The following is a 21,176-nucleotide window of genomic DNA, read 5'->3' on the forward strand; positions in this document are numbered from 1 at the left end:
ATGTCTACACAGATATTTACACAGTTTCGATGCCTCTGAGCTCCTTACTCCCTACTCTGGAAGGATTGTCACTGCTTTGAACCTTGCACACAATTTAAGACAGAAAACAAGAGCGAAAGAGTCATGGTAATGAGTCACTCGACACAAAGGTGGTTGGATCAAAGAGGCCGTCTCTCATCTTTCCTGCCTGTGACCTCACATAAACACTCTGTGCTCAGATCCTGGCTGTGCAGATGTGTAAATTATTCAAGCCAACAAACCAATTAGACACCGTACATGCCAGAAGTGGGAAACAGGTAGCAGCAAAAGTCATAGCTGTGAGATTTGTTTGGGGCGATGGAGGAAAACAGAAGGAGTAACATACATGGTAAAGACAAAGAGTCGCTGCGCAGTGTGTGGTTTGCACTGTTCTTGGGTCTTGGGAGGCCACCTCTCAACATTAAAGAGGACTCTTGAATGTCATCTGTAAAATCCTTGGAAAGTACAGTTCTTTTCAACAGAAAGTTATGTTTTCGTAATATCACATCCCACCATGAGGGGAAGGAAGAGGTCTTAGTTCAGATACCAAAGTAAGCTATCCTATGCGAATAATGCGTGTGGAATTAGGTCAGTAAGGATGTCAGAAAAGCTGAGACAGACTGAATTTCAATAGGAGTTGATGTAGCATCTCCTGTTGAATTTCCCTGTTGAAGTGTAGGATTGTATCCCAGGTACTTTGGATATACTAGCTTGACCACTGTGCTGGGCTGTCACAGCAGGGCCAATGGCATAGCTATGGGAAACATGAGGTGTACTGGTGCAGAAAATGCACTGCTGGGAGCCTTGAATGAGCTACCATACAGACACCATTTGTGTCTGTAGCTTCTTCCTTTGTGCAGGGTGAGGAAGAGAAGAGAAGGAAAAGCAGAGGATGGTTGTATCAAGATGTTTTATGGCAAGGCTTTTTTGTCCCCTGGAGTTGTACCGAGAGTATGCAGGCCTGTTTTTGCTGAAGATCTCATATTGCAGAGCTGCAGGTCCACCAAATAGATCAGTAAGGAGAGTGCTTTGAAGGCAGTCAGGGTGAGAGGTGTCTCTCTGGCTGGGTTGCAGCTTTTTACAGCTGTAGCCTCTGATGCTTTTGAAAGGAGGATGAGAGGTAATGCTTGTGGCTTGAGGAGTTGTGGCAGACCCTGAAGGACACATAAGGCACGTCTATATGAATGTGAAGAGGAAACAGAATGGTGGTACCTGCTGGGACAGATGTATCATGAGGAGAGGAAATAATGCATACACAGGCATTCATGAGGTGAAGGGAAGCTCCAGGTCTGATTCCATAGAACCACCAAGTGCCTTAGGTTGGAGGGTACCTTAAAGACCATACTGTTCCAGTCCCACTGCCATGGGCCTGTCGCCTCCCACCAGCTCAGGCTGCCCAGGGCCCTATCCAACTCTGGCCTTGAACACCTCCAGTGATGGGGTATCCACAGCTTCTCTGCAGAAATAGTTCAAATATGTGAGCACTGCTCAGATAGAAGCTGGGCTCAGTCATATTTGTGCTGGTGCAAAAATAAACAGCTGGAAAAACTCTGGGAAAATATCGGCCATTCTTTGGCTTTGCTGAACTACTTTCCTTACCAGTTTCCATTTGTGCAAGAATGAGTCTGATTCTGTCCTGATTTTTAATTATCAGTATTTTTTCATTTAGAAAACACCATGTGTTTGGCTTTTATTTATTTATTTATTTATTTTGGTCAGAGATGCACGTTTAGACACAGCAATGCTCCCAAGAGGAAATCCTGCACCCTTTTTGAGACGAATTTGTGAGACCACTGTTCAGACATCTCACAAAAACTGCAGCCAGTTCTCATTCTTTACTTGCTCTAGTAACTTTTCTGTAGCTGTTAACCAAGATACATAATTTCCCGGAGTTACATCCCACAGAAACAGTGTGGAGATGCTCAGGAAGCATCAGTTGAGGTTTTTTCATTGCTGCGGAAGCTGGGGATCAAGCTTTACTGTGTGAATCTTCAAGGGAAGGACTTGTGTACCAGAAGGCTGATAATCTTATATTATGTGTATGTGATTATACGTGAAATAGGGGTATCATAACTTGTCCATATGGTCTAAAGGAAAGCAAAGTAATGTAGGCACAAATGTCATGTCTGTCCAGTCCTCATGATCCAAATGATCATTAGATTTGTTAGAAGTGAGGATTTTCTCCCTGTCCCAATTGGTGGGAACCTTGGAATCTGTGAGCAAATGGCAGATCCTTCCTATTGCCACTGAGGTTTGTGGCATTGTGGAGTTCTCCTCTCTCCATTTAGAGCAAAAAGTCCATGAGCTGAGGAAAGAAACGTGTGTGCCTGCCACCAGTCCTGAGGCTTAACACTGAGGTTTCTGGGCAGCATATACAGGATTTGTACTGTGTATGGGGTCAGTTTCTGACCTTAAGCAGTACAACTCTGACATTTGCTCAGCAGCTGGAGTAAAGAAAAATGGACTGTTGAACACCATGCAAAAACACTGAACTATAAAGCAGCATCTCCTGTTCATTTTCCTTCTGTTGGCCATTCTGTCACCTGGTTTTAAAGCCGAATGGGAAGTGAATGTTCATTGCTCACCTTGCTGGACTTCTTGGATTCCAAATTGAGATGTCTGCATCAGACTTCATCAGAGGTGTTTTCAGGTCTAATATTAAGCTGCAAATTTGAGGTCTCTTCTGTACTTTCTGCAACTGCGTTTGACGGCAGCTTTTTCAGAACAATGTATTTCTGATTGTACAAAAGGTCTCCCACTTGCTTCAGCTAAACTTTTCAGTCATCCTGAGTTTCCTAATGACGTGGTTTTCAACTGATGAAGGCTTACGTGTTGTCTACCTTAACTGGTGATTCTTGAATGTCGCTTACTTTAAAAAAATTCACACTCACTTCAGTTGCATCTTTCTAAATCTAAAGCCTTTTCTTTTTCCTGAAACAGGAATTTTGTTACCCTTTTTTTAAACTGAGTACATGGTCAGTGAGGATGCCATCATTCATTTTATCACTTTGCGAAAAATGACTCTTTTTTGGAGGCATTTATTTAAGAATGTCAAAATGAGAGCCTTTCACTGCATGGCTTTTTAAGGTTTATTTAGATTCCTGTGCTTCAGAAGATGTGCAGTTTTTGAATTCGGCATGCAGTGGCCTGAAAGTTTCTTCCCTATATCCTATCCTATCTACAGCTTCCTGAAGGGAGGTTGTGATGAGGAGGGGTTTGGCTTCTTCTGCCAGGCAACAAATAGGACCTGAGGAAATGGCCACAAGTTGCACCAGAGGAGATTTCTATCAGACATAAGGAAAAACTTTTTCTCTCAGAGGGTGGTCAGGCACTGGAATGGCTGCCCAGGGAGGTGGTGGAGTCACCATCCCTGGCAGTGTTCAAGAGGTGTCTGGATGAGGAGCTATGAGGTATGGCTTAGGGCTTGTGGTGGCAAGGGTGGTGGGAGAATGGTTGCACTAGATGATCTTGTAGGCACTTTCCAACCTTGTGGTTGGAATCAGGGATCCAAAAGAAAAGAGTCATCCCCTTCTTTGCTCATAAAGTAGCTCTTGCAAAGGTAACATTTTTCCAGTGGTGGCAGCTGTATTTTCATTTTACTGATAGCATCTTTCTTCTGGTGAACCACAAGCTTTGCATTGTATTAATATTTATATTTCTCAGTTTGGGAGCAAAAACTGTATGTTAATTATAGTGGAATTGGTATACGAAGGGAAATTGCTCATTTCCACTCTAAAAAAATCCCCTTAATCAGATTATAGCGAAAACACGTTTTCCTGTTATTTTTTTTAATCCCATAACATCCAATTAATTTAGTTTAATCTCTTTCATCTCATCATGCTATATATCTTCCTTGTGGGTGGAAAGTAAATTACTCTTTTCTGAAACATGGAAATAAGTGACAGTTCATTTCATTCTACCTTTTTTTTTTTTTTTTTCCCAAAAAATACTGGTGCTAAAATGTCTTTCCCACTTAAGATACTACACTGGTGAGGCACAAGCAACCTGTTCCTTATACCAAATCTTTATCCATAGTCTTTAATGATAAGCTTCAGTTTGGTTACTTAATATTTTATGGTTATAAAATTAGACTTGCTGAATGAAACCGTATGCTGTGATTTCACCCAGTGACTTCATGGTTTAGAAGCATTAACCTATGAAATATCCTCTGTTTTAGAGAAGATTGACTTATTAAGGTAAAGCTCAACCGCTGCAAGTTGCCTTTGATAATGTAAAGTATTTGGAGGGCAGGTAATATAATGCTACACGATTATTTGGATCTTAAGTTATTTTACAGTTGAGTAGAGTGAGAAGTTTTGTCACTGCAGCATTAATAGCGTTGTTATCATTGCTTTTAATATTATGGGACATCATGTTTTTTTGCAAATGAGGAATTAAAGGCCCGAGCAAATTAGGTTTGGGATTCATCTGCCCTAATTAGATACCTTGAAGTTAGAATTTCTCAGTTTGAAGTATTCACCGTAGACTTTTCTAATCAGCATAGACAAATAGGCACCTCTTGAAAGTAGTTCAGGTCTTCTTAGAAGACAACTTTGCAGATATCTCTTCTGTGCTCATTGGAAAGAGATTGTAGAGTGGCTGGTTCAATTTTAGCACTTCTTTTAGGGCAAAATAATCCCTTATTTACTGAGTATATTGTGCCCGCATAAATGTCAGTGGCAAACATGAATACTAAATACAGGTTTGGCTTTTTTTTCCATCTTTTATACGCGTGTTTCGATTCCCCACTGGTCACAGGGCCTCAGGATTTCCTCTCAGGACCCTGACACACTCTGGTTTTAACTCAGATTGGACATGAACGTCCTGTTAACCCCACAGAAAACCACAAACTGTTACAAGGTTTAAGAGATGGGTACTCTTAAGGATGGCCAAGCGTAGAGCCACTGCAGATAGATACTACTGGCCTGATGACAGCATTTGGTTACATCAATACCAGATGTCTACTAAAAATTTAATTTTGGAGAACTACCATTACGAGAAGTTGGCTGTTCTGTTTGTTTTGCCTTTGTGTGTTTCACCTTTGTTAGACGTCATTTTTTCTGATGTATAGAAGTACCTCCCTTGTTCCCAGTGAAGGAGGTGTTGATTTGGTGGAGCTGTCAGAAAAGGCTTTCCGAAAACGCCAAGTTCAGGGTTACAGATTTCTCAGTTGGACTGTGAGGTAACTGTTGTCTCCTAAAATCACGGAATCATTCTCTTGCAGACTCTTTCAAATAGTTGATCTTAAGCATTGTGGCATCTGCTTGAGGGCTGGTGATGTGCCTGAGTATGGAGTCCTGTTGTGCCATCACCTGTAGAGGCAACATCATCGCTTTGCCTCCTGTCAGAGTTTTTCTGTCATTAGTTTCTCCTTATTTCAGTAGGGGCTGAAGAGAGGGAAACCAATGGATGTCATATTTATTTTAATTTTTTTAAAAACCTCTTCTTTTTCTCTCTCCTGTTTCCAGGATCACAGGGAAGTTTTCCTCTTAGGTGTAATATGATGCTGACAGTACAGAAAGTCTCTGCCTTTTGCATAGACTCTCCTGAGCGGAGGGACAAGCAGAGTGAAATACTGGCTGGGCAAAGGCAATGAAGCCATGTGCATGCATGGGGCCAGGAAAGGCTCACTGCCCTCATCCCAGCCTCCCTGCAGGCACTTCTGCACTTCCCACCAGCCCCATCACAGGTCATATGTGTATTTTAAGGAGTCACTACACATACTGTTGTTCTAATCCAAGGCTTTGATGACTGCACAGCAGTGAAATAAAACATGTAACTTTCTAACAGCATTGGTTTCCAGAAAAGCCAATCACTGACCTGTGACTGCATGCTTTTCCTCTCCCTGCAACCTGCCATGCTGTGCCAAGCTCAGTTTTCACATGAACGGGGAGCCCTGCACAAGTCAGCAGAGCTGACTAGGGCTGAAAACCTCTAAAATTGGTGGATCAAAGAGGCTGAACAGAGGAACACGATGAGATTTTATTTTTACTGAGTTTTCTTTTGACCCTGCTTTTTTGTATCAGATGACACCCATCCATTACTATTTGCTTCATGCAGTTCTGAATGTACAGGGTAACTTGTAGCTAAGAACCATTTTCAGCTCTTACAGGACTCTCCTCTTTATCAAATGCTGAATTCAACTTCACCAAAAATACCTTACCCTCAAGCATTTTTGACTTAGTTATTATTCTCTTATGCTATTATCTAGGCAAGCAGATTAGTGAGTCTGTGTTTCCATGCAGATATTTTCCCAGTGTTATCAGTGATTCATTTAATAGAATTACAGATACACTGACGGGAGAACAGCTGAAAAGCCATGACTGAATGCTCAGCAGGAAAATAGACAGTCCAGTGCTTTTTCCTACACCGAGCGCCACCTCAGGTAAACTTGGATCTCAAGTCTTCTCCTAGGACTGAGTTGGTTTATCAGCGGCTGTAAACTGTTTATCAGCCTCAGGACGTCACGCGGATTTTATTCCATGTTTCCTCTATTTTGTCAGGATGGTGCCTGACCTCTAGTGGCAGGAGATGTCAGTTGCTCATGGATCCCGATTGGGAGCAGCAATTTGCCGACGTTGAGGTGATTGTACAGTACGTGCTTTTGTTGGAAAATGAAAGTCAATGAATGTAATGAAAAATATATTGAAATGGGATATGACGCCAGATATGGATTAACTTGTATTTACCAATAACCTGTCCTGGAGGCAGAGGTTTGCGACAGAGCTTTTGGATTCCATTGCCGGTGATAGTGGCAACCTTTTCTCCCAGGTAACAATGACAGTACGAGAGGGAATAACCTCAGGCTACACCAGGGGAAGGCCAGGTTGAACATTAGGAAAAAATGCTTCTCAAAAAGAGTGGTGATGCAGTGGCACAGGCTGCCCAGGGAGGTGGTGGTGTCACCATCACTGGAGGTGTGCAGGAACCATGGAGATGTGGCACTGAGGGATGTGGTTAGTGGGCATCAGAGGGATGGGCTGTGGTTGGATTAGATGATCTTAGAGGTCTTTTCCAGCCTTAATGATTCTGTGATTCTAACTCGAACCTGCAAGAAGTGCATTTCCTAGAAATGGGCTCTGTGTAGGCAGCTGATTTGTGCGGTTCTGCTCAGGCTGGTTGGTTCGTGTGCCATTTCCAATGCAAAGGTCTGTTTTAATTCTCTGTGCCTGCAGTCTGCACAGAGCAGGGCACAGCAAGGAAAACAAATGACTCATCACTTACACTCAGCACCCCTCCGTGGCACACATATGCCTTCACACCAAGACAGCTGAAGAAGAGAAGGAAAAAGAACGTTGTGGGGAGACCACCCACCTTCTCTTCATCAGAAGACTTTTCTTGGTCATTAGGGGTTGATCTTCGTACTGGACTCACTCCAGCTGATGGGGAGCCAAACATTTATTCTAGGAGAGGAAATAGCGTATGGGGATTGAAATATAAGTAGGTACTGACTGTATAAAGCATCTACTTCTGCATCATGTGTACACTGACTGTACATTTTGGCAGACATATTCAGAAATGCTTGGAGTAGTTCAGCTACTCATTTGGGATACTACTCCAGGGTTTGTTTTCCAAAGGGTGGGCTGTTCCTGTGTGAGGAACCAGACTCATCCTATGCTTCAGACTGGTATATTTGGGCTAAGGTGACAGCAGGGCACCGGTTCTGTTGTACCTGCCCACATGATGCTGAAAGGACAGAGTATTCAGTAATGCCAAAATGTAGGTATGGAGCTTTTCCCTAAGCCTCTGCTGTTGATCACTGTGAAAGCAGCAAACTAGGTTAGCTGGATGCGTTGTCTGACAATGGGGCTGAAGCTTTGTTCCTAAGTGACCTTCCATAGGACTGGATGTTCTAAAAAGACCGAATAGCCTCTTATCACCCTACGCCCTACTTCAGCAGCGAAGCAGGAGCGCAGCCAGGTTCAGCTCTGCTGTGCTCAGAGCTGTGCAGACTATTAGCGAGTGACACATCTCAGCACTCAGCTTTGTTTCTTTACTGACATGTTTGCTACCTTTGACCATTCCAGTTGAAAACTGTGGCATAGATACATCTACACGCACTTCTTCCAAAGAATTGTCACCATAATAGTCACTGCTAGATATCAGATGTCTTTCTATATCTGTTTCACATTGTGAGTCTGAATTATTTCAAGGCATCCTGCAAGCCATGCTAAAGAAGGCGTTTTATTAATATGTAAAAGACCTTATGTAGACTGCTAGATTTTCAGAATTACTTGTTAACAAGCAGTTAAATATTCACAGAAAGGCATAAATAAAGAGGATTTTCATCTTGCAGACTTAAAGAAGTTGTCATACGCTGCGTTTGTGTTAAGCGGTAGTACTTATTCATATAATTAATAGGTCTCATAGCATCTTATCTGATCTGGACTGTGGGAAGGGCAGCATTTTTGAAGCACAAGTCTCTGCCTTTGTGGGCGCTTGGCTAAGCCCTGGCCATGGTGCACCTCACAGCTCTAACCCTTACCTGCAGACAAAGGGCCGCCAGGGCAGTACAGTAAAACTTTCTGCCCTGCAAGTCCAGCTCCCCCCATTCAGACTGCGGACAATCGGGAAATTAGTTGTCTTGCCTTTCTTTCCATTCCTATTCCAGGGATGATGCCAGGCACAGCAGCTCCTCTCTGCATGCTGTGAGACATGAGTGTCAGGCACGGTCCAGTGGAAACCAGCATTGCCAGCAAAACCCATCCTTTGGCAGCAGCCTGGACACCTACAAGCAAACAGCAGTTAGGAGCTCACCTCATGCTTGGGCAAGAGTGTGCTCTCACATTGTGAGACTGAAATTATAATCCTTCCTGGATATAACCCCAAATGACTCCTTGCTTTTGACAGCATTTCCATGAGGATATTTGGGGAGCTGTTGTTTGTGTATCTTTTGTGGAAACCAGCAACTTCCAGCCCTTGTGGAAAGTCCCAGCAAGTCACCAGCTTTCACAGCTGGGCAGAGCCAGGGCCGGGCTCTGTTTGCCTATACAAGTGTTTGTGGCAGAGGAGTCGGACTAGATGACCCTTAAGGGTCCCTTCCAAGTCAAACGATTCTGTGATCTGTGAAGTAGATTTGATTCCTCATGTAACACCATTGCCTTCCAAAGGTGTTTCCAAAGTGAATATGTGTGGCCCTGCACAGACTGGTTGTTCGATGGAGTCTGAAATAGTTTCCATCCTTTAAAGAAGTGAAAGCAGGCTGAACTGTCTCATTAGCAGTTCAACCCTGGTAGAGATGGATTGTTCTTGGTAATTCACTCCTTTTTTGCACTGCTCTGCCTTTGGTAACATATGAATGTTCATACTTGCCATAATGGGGGTCATTTGTATGTTAAGCATCTGCTTTTTGTAATGTGAATAATATCCCATGTGTAATGTAAATGTCCCCCAGCCACTGTTAACCTATTAGCAGCTTCACTTGTAGGGCAATAGCAGGTGGTTTGGAAAATATGGTCAGGAAACAGGGAGTTCATAAGCTTGGATTCTGAATGGATTTCTCAAAAGAAAAGCAGCTTTCACTGCTGCTCTGCCAGCTATCTCAGGTCTCAAATTCCACCTGAAAACCTGCTCATGCAGCTCCCCCGTTATCTCTTTTCATATATTTTATGCTAAAATAACACTGGAATAAACTCAGGATTGGTTATTAGAGGAGTGAGTATGTGGAGCAGTACTGCTACCAGACCCAGTGCTTGCTCCTATTCATTCTTAAATCCCCCGTGCAGATCATTTTAATTTTCCAAATTTCCCATGATTTTAAGGAAGTATATGTGTAATAGAATATAATTTCCATCCACTTTCAGCGTGAGTAAAACTAGATAGGTGTTCCGCTCTGAAAATTCACAATAGACCCTCAGTAGCATCTTATAAATTTTTAAAAGCTTAATTTATTCCCTTCATATTTAAACCCATGAATTACTCATTACCTAGCACATCCTTCCTCCTGTAGGCAAACAGCAGTAGCTGCCGCATGGCTTTAAAATGAAAGCTGTTGAGATAAAGGCGGGTTTCATTAATGAGTTACTGCTGCGATGTTGCACCACGGGTACTCACAGCATGGTTGGAAGTGACTTTTATCAAAGATTTCTCCCATTTACCAGAATTGCATGGCTGCAGATGAAAGCAGATCAACTTCATCTCGTCTGCAGATAACCTGGTTTGGGTTTTTTTCTGAAATGCTCTTAACAACAACAAAAAAACCACTAATATTTACTTAATGCCATTAATCCAAAGCAATTTACAATTAATCTTCATAGCTGTCTTGCTTAAATAATGATGCTGGAGAAGCCAGGCTGACTGCCCAGGATTTGTTTCCAATGCAAAGTACTGTCCTACTAATCATCACAGATTTCATTCAGTTTTTCAATATAAAGACAAACGCTGATAGCAAATAACTTGCAGTCTGAAGCTCTGCTGAAGAAACTGTGTAATAGTGACCACATGACACTGGCTGCTCTGGAGGTACTGCAAGCTCTCTGCTCCCTTTCTAGGGAAAGTGAATAGAGGGCAGCAGTCACACTGACCAGTAGCAGTAGTTGTGGTCTACTTCTCCAGTGAGGCCTTGCCATTGCCTGCATCCTTCCCTCGCTTCACGCAGTGGTAAAGCTGTATGTGTAGGGCTGGGATGAGTCCTCCCTGAAGGCTGTTTGGAGAATTCAGGAGTGAACAGCAACTCTTTCTCTCCTCCTTCCTCTCCTTCCTGCTATTACCCACACTCAAAGTGTCAGGGACTGAAAACCAAATGGCTTAAGATCTTTGTTTATGTTTGATGTAGAGGAGGAGCTTCTTAAGCACTTCTTGGAGCAAATGCACCCTTAACTCTGGTTCAGTATCAGAGTCCATTCAAAATAAAGTGTATTTCTTTAAAAAGAGATCTGGGAGATGCCCCTGAGTTACACTTTCCTGCTGAAGAAGGAGAAAAAAGAGTAGAAATTTCCTTTCCAGTAACAGCAGCTGTGATTTTCGCATAGCCACCTGCCTTCAGTACCCAGGAGCACAGGAGAAACACCAAGGGCGTGCGGTGCGGCTGCAGGGTTGTGGAGGCAAAGGGAACACTGCAGAGCCAGCAAAGCAGTGCAGGATGTGTGGGGCAGATCTGCCACTCGTGCTCTCCCAAGGCCTCTGCCCATCCTCAGCAGTGCTAAGAACTGTCAAACTCCTCAAGAGTGGGCAGCTTTGAAGAATTTTTCCTGCAATGGCAGTGCTATGGAAATCACTTGGATTACAATTTTATTTGTAGGCAAAGCTCTGGTTTAATATTCTTGCACTTGCACAGTACTATTAATGAAATGCACCCGCAATACAAAAAGCATTATTTGTGTTAGCATCAAACGCTGCAGATCGTATTTCTGGCTGTACTTTATGACTCCTTAACATAATTCAAACTCACCTCTCTCCCACTCAATTATATGTAGTTTTTCTTGAACTCGTTAATAATTTCAGATATCTTCAGAAATCTACTGGAATTTAAAATCATAGTACAAAATGAGAAGCTCTTCTACTTCAATAACTCATGTATCAAGTGTATGATTAAAAAGCTTTCATTTAAGTAGTCCCTTTAAGGACTTAACTACAGGAGGATTCATACAGAGGTGAAATTAATAGGATATTCCTCGTTAATCCTGCAGCTCAGTTTTCACTTGTTAGAGACGGGCTGGGAATTTATCTTCAAAGGTCCTAATTAAGAAAAAAAGTGTTGGCAAAGGTGCATGTAATTACATCTTTTTGTAACATCAGAACTTTGCTTCATGATGGATTTAGAAACATGATCTTATAAATAGACTCTTTTTGCAAAATTAAGTAACCTCTTCCCTACCCAAGCAGAGCCCAAAATCCAACCAAGTACCCAAACTCTTAAAAGACCGTCGCTTGGAAGTTGTCAATGGTCATAGCAGGCCCTTGTGAATTTAGATGTGACACATCAAATGAAGAGTTCATAACTGTGAATTCAAGTAATTAGCTATTAATCATTGCCTAATTTGAAATTACCTGAACCCTCACATCATGGCCAGTCATAGAATCATAGAATTACTGAATCACTAAGGTTGGAAAAGACCTCTAAGATTATCTAGTCCAACCGTCCACTTACCACCAATACTGCCCGGGAAACACATGCCTCAATGCCACAACTCTGTGTTTGTTGAACACCTCCAGAGACAATGAATCCACTCCTCCCTTAGCAGCTCGTTCCATTGCTACTATTTCGAGAATAAATTTTTCCTAATATCCAACCTGAACCTACCCTGGTGCAGCTTCAGGCCATTCCCTCTTATCCTATTGCTGTTACCTGGAAGAAGAGGCCAACACCCACCAGCAGAGCAGTGGTCTGAAGAAGAGCAGTAAGGTCTCCCCTGAGCCTCGTCTTCTGCACACTGAACAACCCCAGCTCCTTCAGCCTCCTCCCATTTTGTAGGCAGGGAGCCTTGGGCTTTCCAACTATGCTGTGTGTTGCTGAAAGCGAGCAAACACAGAAGAGGCCTTCCCACTTGTCTCTAAAGAGCATTCATTGGGTGCTTTATGGCTAAGTATTGTTCATGGCAGAACTTGAACTCTTGGGATCAGACTCGTGTAAAACCTGCTAGTTAGCTGTAAGCAGTCATCTCCAAAAGGAAGTGGTATCTCCATTGAAATACTAATTCATTGTGCTCCTCTGTGGTGGTTTCCTGAGTGCCGCTGGAAAAAGATGATGATATACATCCTAATTTCACTACTAGCCATTAGCCTCCTCTCCCACTGAATTTGAAGTTTTGAAAAAGTAAATGTTTTTTTGCTAGTTTGCGTGAATGATGCACCTGTCAAGGTCCTAACAAGGCTGTGACTAAAGCACTATCCAAGTTATTTTCAGAGAGTTTTGTTCTGACACAAATGACTCGGGATGCTCCACTCAGGAGCGTTAACAGGGAGTAGCTTTGCTGTCTTAAAAAAAGAACAATCATAAAAGTGCTGGGACTGAACGCTTGTTGGAATAAATGGAGGAGTCTTTTGCATCCAGGCATGGTTTTTTTAAAAAAGTCATGCCCTTTATTGTGTTTATCAGTCATTTTAGTAACAGCGTTGACTGTCAATCCTGAAGACGTTTTTGTCTGCATGCCACAGTATTAGGCCACATTGAAATAGATAAAGCAGTTATGTTTCCAGCCCAGCAGCAACTTGCCCCTGGCGCAGAAGATCAGGAAAGATTTAATGAACTTGTTGTAACTTGCATAATTTCAATGCTGGCAAGTAGTGCTAGGCCAGGGAAGTGTGATGGTTTTGACAGTTTCCCTAGATACGTTCAACCCAGCAAGAAATGTGCATCCTGAGTGTAAGTGGTAGTATAATGCCATCATTGATTACTTTCATCTGAGCAAATAGTGGTGTACTGTCATTTTTCAAAGCCTGACGTTGGAAATTAGTGTTGTTTACCATTCCCCCTTCACTGTTCTACTCCAGGCTCTACCTTTATAACCCTGTGGAGATCACTTCTACATGCTTCAATTAGGTAGTCTTGCCTTATATTACTTACTAGCAGCATTTTTTTATTAAAGAGGAGCTGCTAACTTGAATGCTGCTACTATCCGTAAAACTTGAATAGGAAGGGAAAAAGGAATTGTAAAAGGATCAAATGAACAAAATGCTTGATACTTCAACAAGTGAAAAAACTAAAGATTTCTCTTCTGTAAAAGCACTGGAAGCTTTTAAGAACTGCATCTTCAATGTACTCCCTGTGGGTTTCAACATAATTTTGCTTTTATATACTCTGAAGAGCTTTCGTTTCGTGAAATGAATGCAATTTAACACCTGTTCCCTGCAAAATATCATAAACCAACTGGTTTAGATTATTTCATTTTGCAGAAATAGAGCTGAAGCACTTGGTAAAACTTATTTAACTGGGTCACTGGGTCACAGCATTTAGTGCTGCTGACTTGCAAAATAGCTGCATTTTGCTAAAAAGCATCTATGAAAGACTTTTTAGTAAACATGAGATAAGGAAAGTTTGTAATAGGTCACACTGGAAAATGAAAATATAGTCTCCGTGGATAATGCCATTTGTAAAATGCACCTGTTTTGCTTGATGCTTTCTCCCTTCAGGTGTATTTGAATTGCAGTTTTACTTCCAAACTCCTCCCAAATGACAGTATTTACTAAACATACTTTGACCAAATTGGTTAAGATGTTTTATATAGAAGAACATCTGCAGATATTGTCTACTTGAACTTCAGCAGGGCCTTTGACACCGCCCCTACAAGGAGAAGCTGATGAAGTGTGCACTGTCAAGCCTAAAGCCCTCGGTCTCAGCTGATATCAGGCCCCCTCTCACCTCAATGCCCCTCACGGAAAAAAGAAGGGACAGCTTGTAGGTCAGTGGGTCCCACTTCTTCCCACACTGTTGCTGGGGTTTCAGAGGCTTTGCCTGGCAGGGGAACATTCTGTCCTGCCCCTTGCACTTCCATGACAATTAGGCAGCTTCTCGGATGATGAGAGTTCCCCTGCCTCTTTCCTCGTGCACTGGGGCACAGTGTCTCTCATACAGCAGGGTGGATGGTTGCATCCACTGAAGCCTCCTGTGATGTGGGAGGAGACTCAAATGATGCAGGTCAGCCAGGCTGACCCAAGCTTCTATTACAAAAGGCAGGGAAAGTTTTCTTGAACAGCATATTGCTCACAAGGGTGCATATGGTCTGAGCACGCCGAATGTCTGCTCTGAGAAGCTTAGATGCTGCACTGCCTGTCTCCAAAGCACTGAGTAGCTTTGGTGTCTGACCCCACCCTTCTGCTCCAGTCAAAGCATTGCTCAGCATTCATGGGACATTCTGTTGAGCTGCTTGTGGGCTGGGCCTTCATATCCGAAATGGAGCCATCTGTTGGTTTGAAACTCCTTCAGGGTTGAGAAGGTGATTAAGAGTAAGTAATGTGAGCTGAATTTGAACATGAAATGAAATTCAAGTTAAGTTCCTAAGCAGCTTTGAGGATCTGTGCCTGGGCTCACAAAATGCAATTAATTAATGACTAGCTGGAGACCCTCTAGGGATCTACGATCTTTGAGGTTTCAGTGTGGCATCTCCCCTCTTAGCCCATATATCATGCTCTGAAGACGTTGTTATGCCAAGGAAGGAGGCAGACACTTTAACTAACTCTTCAGTCTAGCACAATTCCATATAAGCTATAGCACGCTGTGGCTTGGCAGTAGGGAGCAAGAACTGGTTTCTACCAGACCTTACATACTGATAATTGCTAGGACATTGCTGAAGTTTTCCTAGCCTGGTGATCTGTGGCATCCAGCTTGTATTGCTAAAACTGCTGGACATTCATTAACAGAATTGGAATGTCATTAATACTGTTACCAAGGATTTTACTCTGTAAGTGTCTGAATATGGCACTCCAGCACTACTCAAGCAAATTAGAACTAGCAATTCCTGGAAAGAGGCATTTATTAATGGTATAATGCCCACAAGTGTCACCAGATGTTGTTCCTTATAAAAAGGCTCTAATTTGGCACTTCTCGCCTTTAGAAGGAACTTCTTACAGAGCAGATGTCACTTCTAATCCTATCTTTCATGGGAGCCCATGCCCTGTTAAAAATGGCATGCCAATTCAGAAGTAGGCATGGTGCCACTGAAGCAGATGGTTATGAGCACAAGTTGTATTGTAGAACTGGTGTTTGCAGAAATGTAAATGCTGGGATTGAAGCCTACGCAAGATCATCAAAATGTTACTACCCAGGAAAAATTCCTCCTAAGGTAGTTTGATACATGCCACTGATGCTTCACAGCTGGTAGAAAATGGGTATCAGTATCATCTATATGGCCAAGAGATGACCTTTTCAGAAGGTTGATGCATCAATTTCTTCAGCCCATTTTAAAATCAGCCAGTGATGGGCAAAGCTACCATCAACACATGCAGATTTGATACCATAGTGGAATTCTCATCTTGCCTGGTAGTGTTGTAACTTTTTGCAAGAGCCCAAATATGATGTGCTATATGATCCAAAGTATGACATAGTCAGAAAATTGCCTGCAGTTTCCATTTAAACATGTAGAGGTTTTATTTTATGTTGAAATTTTTACTTTGTCCAATGAAGCTTGTAACACTTCAGTAGGAAGCAACATGTAACTCCACTCAAGTAAGAAATCCATTTAACTGGCTCCTAAAATATGTATTTTAATTGTTGATGTGAGATGAATAAATATTGATAAAGAAGGTGCATCAGCAGAAGGCTGTATCTGTTATGTATGAAGGACATTGAAGTTAGGTCAGTGCCTCAAAAATTACTCTAAATATCAAAAACTTAGAGTGATCAAAACCAGCAAAAAGGCTAAGTTTTAAATTCCATGTGAGCGTACAGAATTGGATTCTCCATTTTATTTTTTTCTACTGCATCAGTTACAGAAATGCCACAAAGCCTGATTGTTTCTACCATACTATTGCACACCTGTAGTTATGGGAGGTGATAAACACAGCCAATCAAACCAGTGCAGGAAAAATTGTTCTCCTACCTTCTGTGCCATGAAGAATTGTTCATATTTATGGTGAAAGAACAAGAAGAGATATATTTATTCCTGTAAACATAACTTTTGTCTGTCTAGCTAAAGTCATAGAATGGCTTGATTTGGAGGGGACCTCCAAGATTATCTAACTCCAACCCCCTGCCATGGGCAGGATTGCCAACCACTACATCAGGCACCAGCTCTGGTTGCCCAGGGCCCCATCTAGCCTGACCTTGAACACCTCCAGGGATGGGACAACAACAACTTCTCTAGGCAGCCTGTGCCAGTGCCTCATTACCTTCTCAGTGAAAAATTTCCTCCTGACATCTAGTCTAAGTCTCCCCTCTTTCAGTTTGAAATTGTTCCCCCTTATCACTGTCTACCCATGTAAAAAGTTTTTAAGCTCTCATTAAGTATTGGAAGGCATAAGTGAGATCTCCCCTGAGCCTTCTCTTCTACAGGCATATCAAGTCCAGGTTCCCCAGCCTGTCTTTATAAGAGAAGACATGAGAAGTTAAAATATTACTCTTCCCAATCTGCCTTTCATCAGCTTTATAGGCACTGGACTTTTCAAATACATTTTGATTAATGGAATTAGGGCTAAATTTTGGGGAGTATTTAGGCTCAAACTGCAACCTAAAACTAGAGCTAAGCTATCAGATCCAAATGAGGATCATACAATTAAGGCCCCAGAACAAGACAAGTTATTATATGTCAACTGGGCAACCTGGCCTAGTGGTTGGCAGCCCTGCACACAGCGGGGGGTTGAAACCAGATGATCATTATGGTCCTTTTCAACCCAGGTCATTCTGTGATTCTATGAGCAGAACCTCGTATGTTGTCTGTGTTAATACTAAGGCTGTCATTGTTCATCAGTGCTGGTGGGATTCATCTGAGCTGTCCAAAATGTGATGAGATCTAGAGAAGCACCACACTCCCTCCCCTGGTTGTAAAGGGTCTGTCCCAGAGGTACCATCTAGACTGCAGAGACCCAAACCCACCTGAATCGGGAAACTGGCTCCTGTGCTGACAGGCAATGAAGATTTGGCTTCTTACTTGAATGGCAGTTATCAAGCTCAAAATTCACAATTTGGGTTTATTAAGACTTCATTAAGACAGATTTTATAAAGGCACGTAGGCATGAACAAGCGCTCTCTAAAATGACTATGGTAAGGAGGGTCATTACCTCTGAGCTAGAAATATGTAATGGGAAAAAATACTCCAAGTACTCTACGTTTAAGCACTGTTTGAGCATCAGTCCTTATGGAGCTACTTGTTCTGGATGGAAGAGAAATCTGTCACCAGCTTTTCCCTGATCTATTGCCCATTTGGACTTGGGTATTGGAAACTATCGGGAGCTGGCTCTCTGCAAAGATAAAACAACAATCTGGTAATTTCATCTGCTGTCATAGCATCGTAACAGCACGGTCTCCCCCAGGGATCACAGTGTACCACTTGGACAGTGGCATTGCTTCAGAGCCATACATTCAGTTGTGTCAGGTGATGACTACGCTGTGAAGCGTTCTATTTAATTTTACAGTGTTGAGCAATAAAACACTAACCCACTAAGCAGAGAAACAAAATGCTTACTTGACAAGTGGCAATTCTTGCTATCCATCTATAAAAATTGCCACTCTATAGATAAAAGTCATAAATAAACAGTGGGCCTTAATTAAAGGATGGGCGTGTGTTCCAGTGCAGTGAAAAGCATGTCATGCATTTTCAAGTGTCACCTGATTATTCACAGTAGTTTAGGCATTTTCCTTATCAGAGCATTACCCATGGCAGTGATTTAAAATTTCATTTTGTGTGTGGAAACTGGGGCACAGAAGTGCAGCCTAGAAAAACTCAGCGGAACAATACATCCCAACATTTTGCAGGCCAAGAAAATTCATTCTAGGCTCATTCATCATCAGGTTTTCCTGAATGCTTTTCTGCCTCTCTCTGCTGTTCCCTTGCTGTGTGAATTTTGAGAGTAGCTGAACTCCTTCATCCTTTTGTTATTTGTAAAGCTCATTGAGTTTTATGACTGGAAAGTGCTTTAGAAACACGAGTGATATCGGTTCGTTGCTACAATAACTAGACTACCTTTGTTGTTATTAAACTTGGAGTCAAGTAGTGTGTAAGAGTCTTTGAAGGGCTTGATACTACCCTGGGTAAATGTACTTCGTGAAAATTTATGATGCTAGCACGTTCCTGTCATCTCAGGTGTGACTGCAGCTGTGACAGGAGCTTGCAGCTCCATGTCTGCTGCCAGCATAGAGAATGCTTGACCTGCTGTGAAGAGCTGGAAATTTGCTGCCTTTCAAAAGGCTTCACATAGCAGCCCACAAGACAGGGAGCAACAGAAGCAGCTGCACTTGTATTTTGATATTCCTTGAGGACCCACAGCATTGTCAGACAAGCTATTTTTCTAGAAATCACCCAAATCCTCCAACAAAAGCAGACTTGATTGCCACTGAGCAAGACAGGAAAGCCACGGCTGTGAGGCTCCAGAATGCAGCCCATCCCATCGCTCTCTCCTCTCAAAACAAGACTTGCCCGTGCAACTTGGCCTAGTTCACTTCTTGTCAAACACAGAATTCCCCCCACCCATGCTCCCACTGAGCATGTAATATCACCTAAGATCATACCATGTTCCATTCTGTAAGTGCTTCTAGAAAAGGAATGGTTCCTCCTTGTGGCACATAAGAGGGTCTTCCAAGAAGCAAGCTACTGAGGGCAGGGTCAGTTGGTGAAGAGGACGTCACGAATTTAAGGAGTGCATACAGATAGAGGGTGGCTTAACCATCTGGGAACCTGTGGGATTTTGGTCATGGCTTTCTCTGAATGCACAGCCTACAGCATGTAACTGTCCTTGACTTCACAGAATTATAGAATTGTTTGAGTTGGTAGGAACTTTTAAGGGTTACCTGGTCCTACTCCCTGCAATGAACAGGGTCACCTACATCTAGATCAGATTGCTCAGACCCTCTTCCAGCCATGAATCCTGCATGCCTTCACTGGCATAATAGTGTAGGGGTTAGTGGGTGCAGTTGGGACACTCTGAAGTACATTCAAGTCTTCAAAAACCTTCTCCCCTGTATTTTTTCATAAGTTCTAGAGTAGGATTCCTTGGGGCTCATAGTGAGGAGGTGCTGAAAGTTAGACTGAAGGCCTATAGCTCCAGCAGATTGTTAATACTCTTTTAAGTACTTTCCTGCAAAGTCAACTGTGCTACTTTGCATAGAACAACGAGTCTGCAAAAATAAAGGGTGATTTATACAGGTGAGCCCAAATGACTTACCAGGTGCTTCAAAGGCAAGCAAGGAATCTCTCTTGGTTGAAATAAAAGCAGAATTAGAGGAGTAGGAGGGAAGAGGTACAGTACAGGGGCGACGTGGTCGCCTGCAAACTCTTAATGCAGGGTACATCTGGCGTCTCTGTTCATGCTCTTACTTAAAAACAAGAACTCAAAAGACTGGAGGGCTGATCCTACTGACTCACCTGCTGCACCTAATAGTGGGAAGCATTATCTGATGATAGACTGACAAGTACCATTTGATGAATAATCTTTCTAGTTCTCCTTCAAGAGACAAATTCCTCTGTGTAAATGGAAACCCTTATTCCTCTCAGATCAGGAGGAATATGTGCTTTTCGTGTAATTTTAGCTTCATTTCTTGTTTGAATGCTATTTGCAAAGAGGGATCCAACAACGTTTGTAGTGAGATGGAGCCCTCTTTGTCCCCACTGCTAGGGGACAAGATGCTGCCTTGTGGACCTACACTCCTTTACCTCTGGCTGAGCATCACCAGAGGTATGAGGAATGGGAGTTTTATGGTCAGTCCATAACAGCTGCACTCTGTCCCTTCTTCCTCTTCACACTTCTCCCCTTCTCCAGTGTGGTCCACGGGCTGCAGTCCTTCAGGATAAACCTGCCTCACTTCAGGCTCCTCCCACAGACAGCAGCTCTGGCTCAGGGCCTTCTGCTGCGGGGGCTCTCAGTGGGCTGCAGCCTTCTCACGGCTACATGCATGCTGCCCCGTGGGCTCCTCCATGGCTGCACGTGGAGGTACGCTCCGTGTGGTGCCCCTTGTCTGCAGGGGGCAGCATGCTCCTCCATGGGTCTCTCCCAGGCTGCAAGGAGCTGCTTCTCTTGCCTTCCTGCTACCCTGCCCTTGGGACTGCAGGGCTGCTTCTCTCGTGCTTTCTTATCACGCAGTTGACTGTGCGCTGCTGGGCCATGTTTTTTAACCTTAAATGTACTCTTTCAGAGGCGTCACCAGCATGGTTGTGCCCTGAGGTGAGGCCACTGCAGCTGACTGGAACCGGCTGGAACCGGCTGTGGCTTGCCACAGACACCCAGCGCAGCCATGCAGCTTATCTTACACAGTGCTTTGGTCATTAAACCATCAAAAGCCAAATCTTTTCTTCGCAGAATCATTAAGGTTGGAAAAGACCACTAAGGTCATCTAGACCAACCGCCAGCCCACCCCACCGTGCCCCACTGACCTCTTCCCCCAGTGCCGCATCCACATGGCTCCCGAAACCTCTGGGGTCGGTGACTGCGCCGCCTCCCTGGGAGCTGTGCCACAGCCTCTCTGCTCTTTCTGAGAAGAAATTCTTACTTATATCTGACATAAACCTACCTTGGTGCAACGTAAGGCCATTATCACCTGTCCGATCTCTAGTTACATGGGAGAAGAGGCCGAC

The 21,176-nt window shown here is 43.1% G+C and overlaps 1 protein-coding gene and 1 long non-coding RNA gene across 3 annotated transcripts in view; one reads left to right on the top strand and one right to left on the bottom strand.

The window, feature by feature from the left end:
• LOC128075017 (uncharacterized) overlaps positions 1 to 16,669 on the bottom strand; it is a 234,328-nt gene extending 217,659 nt beyond the window's left edge. The window contains exon 1 of the long non-coding RNA XR_008203561.1: positions 16,618 to 16,669. This is a non-coding gene — a long non-coding RNA (uncharacterized LOC128075017). The remainder of the gene's footprint in view (positions 1 to 16,617) is intronic.
• Positions 1 to 21,176, top strand: part of MTUS2 (microtubule associated scaffold protein 2) — a 253,265-nt gene that overhangs the window by 166,829 nt on the left and 65,260 nt on the right. The gene's annotated exons all lie outside the window — the stretch shown is intronic.

This window comes from Tympanuchus pallidicinctus, unplaced genomic scaffold, assembly GCF_026119805.1.
Source record: "Tympanuchus pallidicinctus isolate F22 unplaced genomic scaffold, pur_lepc_1.0 scaffold11, whole genome shotgun sequence".
Classification (NCBI taxonomy): domain Eukaryota; kingdom Metazoa; phylum Chordata; class Aves; order Galliformes; family Phasianidae; genus Tympanuchus; species Tympanuchus pallidicinctus.